The following is a 13,757-nucleotide window of genomic DNA, read 5'->3' on the forward strand; positions in this document are numbered from 1 at the left end:
TTTTTTTTATTTAGAAACTAGACTTTTTAAAAAAGATTTTATTTATCTGTTTGACAGAGAAAGAGGGAGAGAACAAGCAGGGGGAATGGCAGGCAGAGGGAGAGGGAAGAGCAGGCTCCCCACTGAGTAGGGAGCCCAATGCTGGGCTCGATCCCAGGATCCTGGGATCATGGTGTGAGCCGAAGGCAGACGCTTAACCAACTGAGCTACCTAGGAGCCCCTAAAACTAGACTTTTCTTGATCAACCCTCTTTTCCTAATCCCCTTACTAAATAAGATGAAAATAAAAAAAAATAAGATGAAAATAATCCACAAATGAGTGACCAACATTCCTTCATCCTTTTAGGTACTTCCCTCTTATTCCCATGCTAGTAGGTGATTTTTACATGAAATCAGCCACGTCACCCCAGGTAGAGTGATACCTCTTTCTAATTCATAAGAAATGTACACGTAAATAATGCTCCCTCTCCAGACAGACTGGAGGGTGTAGCAAATGTGTGGGGATATTAATTCTTTTTGACCTGCAGCAGAATATCTGACAATCAGCCCGTGGGGACTCAGATCCAAGAAGTATCACATTAAGCAGCCCTGAAACACACGGGCATCGAGCTCTCCACTCTCCATTGGGTACATAGAAAGCCATGGAAGGGCCTAAAGATCTAAAGCTTCTAATATAAAAACTTCAATCTCTATGTTTAAGACATAATAATAATCAGAAAAATAACCAGGAAAAAATGGATTCAACTGTTTTGCCAAAACTCTTGCTCTAATTCTTTTTCCAGATAGAACAATGTACAATGTAAACACTGATTCTCTTCTATCTAAATACTACTCTCTGAAATTCACTCTTTCCTCCTCCTCTCACATGCTTCTTTTTGGGGTGCCACCTCCTATTTTTAAGGCCTTCTTAGGGGGCTACATTTAAAATAGCCACAGCCACCCATGCTTGGTCCTTTTCCTGCCTTGTTCTAGCCCCTGTGGTCCCTGTGGAATTTTCATAAGAGTGCTTTTACATACTAAATTCATTTGAGCCTCAGAGAAAGTTCCTGTAAGGATTGGTAGTTAGATTCCAGAGGCTCAAAAAAAAAAAAAAAAAAAAAAAGATTCCAGGGGCCCAGGATTTACCCTTAGGAGTGCTCAGGTCCAGAAGAGCAGACCCCAGAGAGAAGGAGCCATGGCCTCACTTCAGCTGTGGCTCTAGGAGACAACCTAGGGTTTAGATTAGACCAGAGACTCAGACATGCCATGCTGATGTTTCATTTTTTCCCAACTCCAAAAATTTACCTTTTATATCAGTGATCAGTTCACTAGGAATTCTGCGGAATAGTACGTCCCCACTGAAGAGTTAGAGGAAATGGAATGGAAAACGATCCCTTTTATTCAAGCTTTAGAGGGTTTTTCACATGTGCCTAGGTATCTCCCCTTGTAGATCAGGATATGTTCCTGCTGAAGTTCCACATTCATATTCCTTTCTGGGTATTTTCATTTAGTATTACAAATGAGAAGATGACCCTGTCAGGCTTGGCAAAGTAATAGTAACTTTTCCATGGAAAAAATTATATAGATGGAGTGAGAGGAGCTAGACATAAAAACAGCAGCCCACATCTTGCCTCAGGCTGGGCAGGGAGATATCAGGGCAGGAGAGTAGCTCGAATCACAGTAGACGAAGGCTGATTGACCAGCCGTGCAAGGTTCTCCCACCATTTCTCTCGGCACCAAAAATCCTAAGCAATGTAGGAGGAAGCATGGAGGCATGAAATAAACAAAAGTACAGAATTATAATTCTTTTCTACTTAAAAAGTGATTTCTATTGCAGTGTGTGTTTATATCATCCAAATTAAATGTTATATCCAAAACCATCTAAAGTTTTCTCCAAATTAAAATGACCAACACAGAACACAAAATATAAATTTTCTAATCAGAAACTTCTTTATACTTACTAATTTATTGTAAGTATTGTATTTATCTATACCAACTTAATTCCCATCACATTTTTAACAGACATTATTTGTTCAAAAATCACACACACAGATTAGGTCTGTGTTCGAAGGAAACGTGTGTGTGTGTGTACTACTGTTAGAATGTGTGTGTAGAATATGTTAAGTGGGTTTGAATGTTTCTTTCCTGTAGTATGTGCTGATTCACCAGGCGTTAACTTATTTTAAAATTATTAATTTTTTTTCTGTTCTGCCATAAATTCTCAACCAGTAGATTAAAAATTACAGGATTGTTTGAGTAATGATGCTATTAGGAATTGGATTTTATTTTTATTTTTATTTTTTTTATTTTTTTATTTTTTTAATTTTTTATTTATTTATGATAGTCACACAGAGAGAGAGAGAGAGAGGCAGAGACATAGGCAGAGGGAGAAGCAGGCTCCATGCACCGGGAGCCTGATGTGGGATTCGATCCCGGGTCTCCAGGATCGCGCCCTGGGCCAAAGGCAGGCACCAAACCGCTGTGCCACCCAGGGATCCCAGATTTTATTTTTAAATGTTGGTTTTATGTTTGTTGTTTCATTAAATGATTATTCTCCTTACTTACAAGTAGGCAACAGGAGACAACATCAAAATTTCTACAACTGAAGCAGGATACTAGTGCGCTGAAGCACTGGTCCCTTTAATCTCTGAGGAGGAGATTGACTTGACCCAACTTATTCATTTTAGGAAGAATGTTTCGAACTGGGTATCTCTGAGATGAGTTCATTGAAAACATGCCTGAAACTGGGGGTCAGACCCTAGACTATATTGAATTTACCAAAGAAAGCTACCATGAGAGGAGCATTGGGCAATAGCTCTGTATTCAGGCTTTGGCTAGCACATTCCAACTCTTCCGTTGGCTGTGTTTTCCATTTGGAACCTTCAACAGTTAGCAGAGGAGAGCTTAATAAATATTGTAAATTAATAAATATTCAAGACATGGGTTCCAGATTCTTATGTAAATTCTTATGAAAATCTATTCTGGGGATCCCTGGGTAGTGTAGTGGTTTAGTGCCTGCCTTTGGCCCAGGGCGCGATCCTGGAGACCCGGGATTGAATCCCACGTCGGGCTCCCAGTGCATGGAGTCGGCTTCTCCCTCTGCCTATGTCTCTGCCTCTCTCTCTCTCTCTCTCTGTGTGACTATCATAAATAAATAAAAATTAAAAGAAAAACTTAAAAAAAAGAAAATCTATTCTGCTCACATTCATTTGTAACTACTGTGCCCACTAATTGAAAAGATATTTGACTTATAAGAGCCTCATTGTTTTCCAATTTAAAGTGTGTTATTTTACTCTACCCCCTGTCCTTTCCTCTCTGACCTAGAGGAGGATGTTCCCTCTGTTTGAATCTTTGATCCTATTCCCTCCAGCCTCCTCGGGAGCCTTCATCCATCCATTATCACTCCCTGCTTTCATCCCTCCTTTTCCACCAGCCCCTTCTCCTGAGTCTATAAACAAGGATGACTCTCACTGATCCTAGAAGACAAAGCATCAAAAACTTCACTTTCTCCTTCAAGCTGTTCTCCCTTATTCCTCACTTATTTATTTTTCAAATGTATTAAAATAGTAATATTTGCACTGTTCCACTTCATTTTGCACACGCTCTTTAACCCCATGTAATTAGTTACTATTCCCAGTATGCCCTGGAATCTGGAAAGTTCACAACAGTGACCTCATTAAAACCCCTCTCAGGTGTAGGTGCTCATCCTCCTCCCCTTCTCTGCAGAATCTGACCCCTTCTCTTCTCAAAGTGTGCTTCACCTTGGATATAAGGCTCTCCCAGTTCTCCTTTGAACTTTTTTGATTGCTCCTTCTCCATCTCTTCTTCCTCTCCCACTCCTCCCTGTTTATGTGTAGGTGGGATTTTTAATCTTTGGCTCCTTTCTCTCTCCACAAAGCTCCCCATCAGAGGAGATGTCACCTCTGGGTTTAAGTGTCTCCTCTGGGTGATGAGCTCCCGATCTACCTTTCAGTGCCCATCCTCTCTCTAGAACCCTCGTATCCCCAGAGCCCGCTGGCCTTTTCAACTTATGTGTCCTTCAGATACATTCAAAACTAAACTTGCCATCCAACTCCCCTCCCAAGCCACTAGTCCTGTTGCATTCCTAGTCCTGCTGACACCCCCACCATCCCAGGCCTGGAGTCCTTAGGATCAATGTTGGCTGCTCCCTAGCCCTTGATCCCATTGTCAAGGTAATTTTCAGGTGCCCATTGGTTTAACTTCTGCAGCAATTCTAGCAGCTATCTTTTGTTTTTGCTGTTGTCTATCCAGATTCAGGCCCTTGTTACTCCCGTGCTGCTTCAGCCATCTCCTGATTATTCTTCTCTCCTGGTCTCTTACTTCTCCACATCATCCTAGAGACCTGTGCCACCTATAAGGAGCCATTGGTCACAAGTGCTACTGAACACTTGAAATGTGGGTCATCCCTAGTGAGATATTCAGTAAGTGTGAAATCCGTACCTGGTATTGAGTACCTAATTCTGAAAGAATCATGTAAAATATCTCATCAATAATTTTGGTATTATTACATGTTGAAATGATAATATGATATATTAAAATTAATTTCATCTTTTTATGGTGGTAATTCAGAAGTTTAAAATTACATAGGTGGCCTTAAATCTATTTCTATTAGGGAGCATCACCGCAGCACACAGTGAAGCTGATGTTTTTCACCAACTTTGTGTCTCCTTACCATGAAATGATATTGGCAGTAGAAGCATACGTTGTGTATGCTTTTATGTAATGCTTCCTTTAGTATTGGATCCAAATCATTTCTTTCAATATTCCATCCCCTGAACCATGTGGTCCCAACCCATGTTTCCCATTCATTCATTTATTCATGCGTTCCTGCAGCAGTAGTGCACCATCCCCCTATTCCTTGTTTGTACCCTCCATAGTCAACACCTTGCCGGCCATGTACTTCCCATCTGTGCCCTTGCATTCCCAATCCCCTGTTTATAATGTTCCCTCTATTTAGAACTCTCTTCTCATTTTCACATATCCATACCTTCGCATCCTTCACTATCCGTAATAGTGAATCTGCCCGGCCTGAAAAAGACTCCTCCACCCACTCTCAACTTCCTTAGCACTCTGCATAGTATGCACAAAGTTGTTCCACGAGCCTCAGGAAAATTGTGCTTGCTTGATCCCCTTCCTCTTTTAAAATCTGTAGTAAGAGGTGGAAGCCAGTATTACAGTTGATTTCCCAATGTGTTACCTTATCTCCCTGCACTGCTAGCCATCCTACAGCATTTCTACAGTTCAAACATCTTCTCAGGGAAGGCTCAACACCTTCCTCTTCTATCCCCCACCAGCCACACAGCCTCTACCCTATTTGGATTTTCACAGCACCTTTATTTGAGCAGTGTTTTATTTCATTTTGTTGTCAGTGCACGCCAGATACTCTGTGTGTTATCTCATTTAATCCTCATTTATTACTTCACTTTGCAACAATAAGTTAACAGCCTGAAATTGCATAGCTACTAAATGGAGGAACCAGGATTTTTAACAAAGTCTTACTGATTCCAAAGTCTCTATTTAGCCATTAATCTGTACTTCCTTCAGCTTAAATGTAACTGAACCCATGCCCTTGACTGTGTATCTCATCATCACTGCTAGATGCTGAGCCCACGGAGGGCAGAAGCAGTGCTCTTTCTCCATGCCTTGCATAGAGCAGTGCAGGTAGGATGTGAATCCAAAACATTCATGGAAAGGGGTGGAGGGGAATGTGGAGAAATTGTAGCATAAGTTCTTATAAACTTTTCAAATCTTAGGAGCTTTTCCAAAACATTTCCCAGATGTCATTTGTACCTTTTATGATATAAAATTCAAGGCCTAAATGAAGAACAAGGTTTCTTTTGCTCAATCTATCATTCCTCCCCTAAATATCTCCCAGTCTCCCTAGAACCAGATGAAATCATCCCTCGGCCTATTTTGTGGTTAGAGACTCTGGTTGTTACAGGTGATTTACGGGGAGGCTGAGGTGCCAGGAGAGAGTGGAAGACTAGATTATCTGATTACCACTATTATGGTCATCAAGTATGATTGACAAAGCAAAAAACAAAAGCATTTTTCCAGGAGCATGTTTTATGCATTTACAGTGTTTATTTATGTGTCGGAACAAAGCATTGCTAATTGACTAGATAAAGAATATTCTTAGGTAAGTAAAATTTCTTTTTGAACATTGTTAATTTAAAAAATAAACACACATCATATGAAGGTATATATATTTTCAAAGCTTTGCTCATTTATCTGATGAATAAGATTCTTCATTTTCAATCTCAAAAAGCAAAATTTCCCTTTGAACATTAACAACAACAACAACAAAAACCCCTACACATGTATAATGTGGAGGCATCTGTACTGAAGGTAGGATGATGATAAAGCCAACTGGAAGCCACATTAGAAGCCTTTGTCTTCAGCTGGGAGACCTGACAGCTCTGCCACTTTTAGTAAACAGCCTATGATATGCATTTTGGGGGTGAAATCTCATTTCTCTTATTCTGTTGTTACTATGGTTACCATCCTACAGGATCCTTGTGCACACCAATAGAAAAGAGAGGAAAAGAGCACAAACATACATTTCAATATTAACATCCTTCCTTAACTATGCAAAACCAGACACGGGATACGCTGGGGTGTGGAAAGAGCTGGCCATAGGTCTCTCCACCGCTGGGAACCTGCCTGGAGCCTGGTTAGAAATCCCTTGGCACGGATTGCCTCTGTTGCTCTCTGACCCCATCTCCAGTGCCCCTGTGGAAGGCAGCAGACACCCGAAGGGCTGACGAGGCCAAGCCAGAGCCCTGCATGGCTCATTTTGATAATGGACGCTGGGCCCCTGAGGCCCAGAGTCCTAACCTGTCATAGTCTGGCACAGATGACAAGAGAGAAGCCAGAACCCAAAGGCCTGGGTTTTAAGGAAGTCAAGAGCGCTAGGCATGGATATGGGCCAGGCATAGGCCAAGGCCTGCCTGATTTTTGCCAAGTTTTTTGTTGTTGTTGTTTTGGTTTGGTTTTTGTTTTAAGACAGATTTATCTTTGATGCTCCATTTCCTAATCTCTAACGTGAAGACAAAAAAATAATACCCCACAGAGTTATTGTGAAGATTAGATGGGATAACCATTGTGGATATATTTTGTGGGCTCACAGTGCTGTAAAATACCGTTTTTAATCATTGTGGTTATGGTTATTACTATGACGACACAATCAACCATGACAACCATGAACTGGATAAAAAATCCCTATGTGTCTGTCAAACCATCTGAAGCTTTGACAGAGAAGCCTGAGGTCTCTCCTGTGACCCGCTTCTGCACTTGTTCTGGGTATCTTACCTTTGCACTAGAAGACAATTGGGCCAAGAATTTTTCATCTGAAATGAATTTTAATCTTCATTTGTTGCATTCCCTATGTTTCACTCTCCATACATGGAAAGAATTTTTAATAAAGTTTTCTTTTCCCTTGGCAATAAGAACATTTAGAAATGCCAGCTGTTAGGATGAAAATGGGTCCACAGTCAATTCTAAGCTAAAAATGGAACATTTAAGTAAATTTTTAAATGGAAAGATGTATTCATCTATTTCTCCTTTGAGGACCACTTCCAACAATGGGCAGTGAATTTCCTTCCATGACGACAGTGGGTCTGAGCTTTGGTCCTGGCCATTCCCAGCTATAGTCAGTCACTCATGGAAGCTGAAATGAAGCAAAGCATGACTGAAAATAATTTTTACTCCAAGAGTGATGGCATAGAACATGGTTAAGAGGGCTTTGTATTCCCTTACTTTTGTTCCCAAGGGAAGCAATGTCATCTTAACTACTTTGGGAGGAAAAGAAGAACACAGAGCTAAGAGTCAGGAGACATGGCATCCAGCTTTACTTTGCTATCAACTTGATGGGTGATCTTGGCCAACCCACTTAACCCTCATGTCCTGCAAAATGAATCACACCTCCTCTACTTGTCTTAGCAGAGCTCTTACTATAAAAGGAAGTGATTGATGTCAATGGGCTTTGAAAAAAGGTGGGGTTTTTTTGTTTTGTTTTTTTGGATTTTTGTTTTTTAGTGCTAGCCCAAACTTGGATTGTTCACATTTTTGTTAGTTATTTGCTCATAAGGGAGGAAACCTGTTAAAGTTACAATGAAGTATGACTCAGGTCTTACCCTTTAAGTAACTACTTTGGTGTCACCTTGTACAGGCCCTATTGGAAATATATACCACCAGCTAGTCTTGGTTGCTCCTAGGCCTTTATGAAAATGAGGGAATTCTTGGTGTTTGTGTTAGCTTTCAGTGCACCAGTGCTGTATCATTAATTACAGAGTGTTTTCCCTCTCCGAAGAGGCCTGGTGACTAGTAATAAGATGAATTGGCTTGATCTGTTACGTTAATTTCTTTTTATTGGGAGGTTTAAATCATTAAACTAATGATCTCATCCATATTTTGAAGCAAGATAATAAAACACATGCAGTTATAATTACATTTAACCCCAAAACTCTACTGAACTTGGTAAATTGCTTTAAAAGATTCCATTATATTTTTAATAATGCTTTCTTAACAGCAGAAGCAAAAACACTGCCAGAAATAAAATAACAAAATGAACCAACAGATTAGAAAGATGTTTTACAACTTTTATTTTTCCAAATGCAGTAAATGTGTTATCCTATTAAAGACTTATTAAACACAATAATATATTTGAAGGGATTATGAATCCTTTTAACAGAGGATTGAATCATAAAGATGAGTATGGTATGTAGCTGGGTAAATGTTTACATTGATTGTGTCATCCTTGATTGGGTGGCCATTTCCAGGAATGACTGAGTCCAAGAAGTGGGAATATGGGTGAATATTGGCACCTCAGAGGTTTCACAGGTGATCCTAAACCTCTAGTTTTAATGGTGATATAGTTGTTTTGAGAGTTGTTCTTTTCAGAGACAGGTGAGGGGGTTAGTCAGCTTCTGGAAAGGTATTCCAGCAGTCTGCTGATTTTATCAACATCTTTGTAACCCTTCTTATCAACTGGAGATAAGTATTAGATATTTTGAAAAACAAAATAGAATTTGCTATAGCTATTACTTACTGAATTTTGCTTTATAAAGCTGGAGATATGCTAATGTTTCACCTGTATGAAGGTAGCAAAAAGATGATTGGTGAAATTTATATGAAAGTGAAATATATATATGAAGTGAAATACATATATCCATAATCTTTACAATTTCATCATTGAGCATTTTGTGCAGTGATGCAGGATTGAGATCTCTGTGGTTTGTGCTGTCTCTTAAATCTACCCACTGTGTCTCTTTCCACATTATTTCTGGGCTCCTCAAGACTCATCCTGTCTCACCAGGACCATTGTAAATGAGCGCCTTTTGGTCCTTCATACTTATATCTTTCCCTCTTCCACACTCTTCCCTCCCCACAGAAGATTGTGAATTTTCTAAGTACAAATCAGATTATTCACCAGCCTGAAATTCCTTAGCAAACCCCTGCCTGTAGAATAAATTGTCTCTTCTGTTCATATGTGTGTGCAGTTCTTTGACTACTCCATGCTCCTTCATGTCTTCTAACCTCCTCTCCCAGGAATAGCCCTACTGACCTTTTAAATGTGTTGTTATCCTTTAAGTGTCTTGTGTCCCCAAGATGCTCTCTTAGACCTACCCCATCTTTCCTATATTTCCAGGCAGCTTCACCCACTAGCTTATCCGGTATATAGTTATCTTGGTATGTACCCTTGTCATTTTGTGCAACTTTGTATTTACCTCTTGCCTCCTCATCTTTCTCATTTGTATATCCCTAAGATTTATCACAGGGTCTGCCAGAAGTACTCAATAAATGTTTATTGATTGAAGGAAGAAGAGAATAAAAAAAAGGAAGGAATAAGCAACTTTTGAATTTCAAATACTATTCTTTGGTTAATCAGAAGTATGTTTTTGCACTCTTTACAATATAATAACCCAATACTATATGTCACTTTAATGCTGCTTTTCTTTCAACAATATTTGTTCTACTAATTTAAAAGCTATTATGCAAGACGAAGCCTTCAAAACCAGTCAACTAAACTGCTCCTGTCAGTTGGGAGCAGTTAGTGCTCTATAAAATTGCTAATATGATTTAAACTGAAGGCAAACATTTTTAGATTTGAAGTAAGAGCAAATACTATGTTAATAAAATTTGGGCTCCATCTAAATAGAATATTTTACATGTGGTTTTATCGTGAATTGTAGAACTCAAGATTATCCCTGTCCCTTAAGTGTCATGGTGAATCATACTGGACAAGCCCTCACTCCTTTTCTGGGGGCTTGGGGATTATTACCCAGGCCCTGTTCTTCTCTGAGGTCGACCATAAAATACCCTGAATTAAAAAAAAATACCCTGAGTTCAGAGGTTCTGGGCTAGTTGACTTGATGATACACCTAAGGCTCAGGTATGTTAAGAGAAATTTCTGAAAGGGAGTTCTAAAAATGATATTTCTGTTTGAAATAGGAGAGAAAGGAAACCTTGTAACTCAAGAAAAATCTCAAAGAAAACCAAATATATTCTGCAGCTAGGTCTAGCTCTGCTATTGAATTAGCTGTAACATAGTTGATTTGATGGTTATTGTCCTTTTTCTTTTCTTTTTCTTTTTCTGGCTATAATAACTGGATTTCTGACAGTAAATTAGATCAATTGTACTGTGCTATGTATCAAACTAACTGAATGGAATTTCAAAATCATCAGATTGTGGTCTATTTATTGTAAATACATGTGATCAAAGGAGTGAAAATTAGATTCCTAGAGATACCTATAAGGAAAATGATTCAGTGCAAATAGACATGAATTATCAAACCTTCACATATTATTATTGAGATTTTATGGATATTGAAACAATTAATTCAGAATGGTTCATGTCCACAAGAACTATAGACCTGGTGTCCTAAATGTATAGCACATTATTTTCTGTGTTACATATAAAATGTAATAGTGCAAAGCACAGTTGTTTTTGGTAATGCTTGAACTAGTTAAAATTTGTTGTCTTTGTTTGGAATTTGAAAATACATTCCACTTTTACCTAAATAGTAGGGAAGAAGTCAATATTTCGGGCTTCAGTTCTTAAAAGATATAATGGTTACCACCAAATAAAAGAAATGATTTTATAACCTTCTTATTTGAAGTCAAAAAGATATGCAGGAAAAGATCACAAAAAGAGTGTTTTGTCTGCTTGTTGACTAAGCCATCTGGCCAGTAAGGTATGTTATGTACAGAGCTCTTGATTCTGACAGCATGAATTATTGCTCAACATTAAGATTACAGAAGATTATACCTGTTGTACCTGGTAGATTTAGGAGGCCAGTGTTCCACCTACCCCATTATAGGCATCATCTCCTGAAGAATTTGGGTATGCTCTTGGTAAAGAAGGTGAAATACACTTAGGCAGTGTAACTTGCACAAAGTGCTTTTCTAACCCTTACAACCAAAGAGAACTATTTATTTTTCCAATGTCAGTATTGTTGGGCCATAAATAGTATTTTTTTCCTTTATTCAACTCTCCATACCAACTGGGTTTTAGGGCGGTTCTGGGTAGGTCTAGTTTTAAAAGGTTGCTTTATGTTCATTATGTTTTAAAATGATAATACCCAGTTATATCTGAGTCCTTAGAAAAGGGCATTCTTTCAGACTTCAGTGATAGTGTAAGCCATTTCAAGTTTTCTGGAATATAATGAAAAAAGAGTTAATAACAGTTTTAGAATTCTACAAACCCTTGGTCCAGCAATTGCTTCTAGAAATTTATATTAAAAATGTAATTACATATGTTTGCAAATACTTAATGATGTAAACATGTTTGTAAAAATAAAAACTAGAAATACTTTAGATACCCCAGATATGGAATTGGTTAACTAAAGTAGGCTTTATAGGACAGTGGAATACTATGAAGTTATGAAAAGATGATCACATATAATTTTACATGGAAAAATCAGGTTAAAAAATTGAATGAATAAAGTATCTCATTATGGTAAAATAAACATGGATATGCACACACACACATATATGTGAATAAAAGACTGGAATAATTTAGCTCTTTCTGGCTTGTGGGATTATAGATGCTTTGCATATTTATCTCTTTGCTCATCAATTTTTTCCAGATTTTCTATAATGAACAATCATTTTATAAAAAACAATCATTTTTTAAAAGATTTTATTTATTTATTTTAGAGAGAGTGAGAGAGCATACATGCACATGCTTCTGCATGCTCATGAGATGGTGAGGGAGAAGGACAAGCAGACTCCACACTGAGTGCAGAGCAGAGGCAGGGCTACGTCCCACAACCCTAAGATCACCACCAGAGCTGAAGCCAAGACTTGGATACCCAACTGACTGTGCCAACTATGCGCCCCCAACAGTAAAATCACTTTTACATGTTCAAGGCAGTGATTTCCAAGATGCTTTCAAGTATTCTATTTTGTAGTCTGATGGTGTCCCTATTTAGGAAATTTTTTCTTAAGTCTCAACCAACATTTTGCTTCATTAGGCTCTTGTTTTATAGGTCTTGTTTTGTCTTTATTTGATTGATAATGAAAAATAACTCTTCAGCACAGTTGCATGATCCATCCTGTAGTTGAAGATAGTAATCAAGTCACCTGTTACTCATATTTCTCCCCAGGCCTACAAAGACTCCATTCCTTTTATCTTTCTTCATGAACTGATTTTCTATTCCTTTAATCTTTATTTGCTGTTCACCTCTGAACCTTCTCTACTCTTTTTGTGTAGAATTTAAAATGCAGTGAGCAAATTGGAGACAATCATAGAAAAACGTAGCTAAGACTGACTACAGTGGAAGGAGCTGTTCTCAACCATTAGCTATTCAAGAATATGATATGGGTTTTTTCCCATAGTCATAGTTCATTGTGTATTCACTTTACGCTTAGAAGTAGTTAATATTTCCCAGGATTTTCTCTTTTTTTGCTATATTTTTATCTTATTATATTTTATCCCGATTTTTAATCTCTGCTGTTAGATTTTTGTCCAAAATGTCTTCTCACTTATATGCTTACTCTATGTCATTAAGTTGCATTCTTTTGACACTGAACTATCTCAAAAAATGCCAAAGTCATTTTGAATGCTGTCAGTGGCGTTAAGAGCTGTAACAACCCTTCTGATTGAGAATTCTCCACAGATTTGGTAAATGTATTCCTCATTCTGGGTCATGAATGTTGAATATAAATACAGTGGCCTCATGGCTAATTCCAATACACACCACATCACTTTTTCCTCCAGGTTGCATCTTTGATTCAACTATCTACCCATATTACAAAAGGGCAATAAAAACCTAACTTCCTGTCTCATTGATGAGACATGATGTATAATGTTGTTAAAGCCTTTGCCATACATATTTCAAGATAAACTACTGGAGTCACTATCCCTTTGTTTTTACTGTGTGGTAATATCATCAAAACATGCTTTGTTCTTCATAGGATTATTGTGGCAGTTTTTTGTTGGCTGATCATTAGCAATGGAACAGTAAGTTTGATGAAATTTTCCTAGTCTTCAAGGATTACAAAGTCACACTGCTTATATGTGGGAGGTAGTGCATCAGAGGAAATCTCTTCAACATTTGCAGTTGTGTCAGAGTGGCATTGACTCCCAAAATCAATATTCAGCAAGATGAGCATAAAAGAAAATATATGTTACTTTTCTGTCCTATGGGACATAAATCATACAACCAGTGGGATTTTTTTGTCTTCTAACTCCATGATTACATTCAATCATGAATAGGAGAAAACATCTTACCTGGGTTGCATTTATTTTTAAAG

At 38.2% G+C, this 13,757-nt stretch overlaps 1 protein-coding gene across 3 annotated transcripts in view; it reads left to right on the plus strand.

Moving 5' to 3' along the window:
• LHFPL3 (LHFPL tetraspan subfamily member 3) overlaps nucleotides 1-13,757 on the plus strand; it is a 560,027-nt gene that overhangs the window by 157,966 nt on the left and 388,304 nt on the right. The window lies entirely within an intron of this gene.

The sequence above is a fragment of the Canis aureus genome, chromosome 21 (genome assembly GCF_053574225.1).
Source record: "Canis aureus isolate CA01 chromosome 21, VMU_Caureus_v.1.0, whole genome shotgun sequence".
In the NCBI taxonomy this organism is placed as follows: Eukaryota; Metazoa; Chordata; class Mammalia; order Carnivora; family Canidae; genus Canis; species Canis aureus.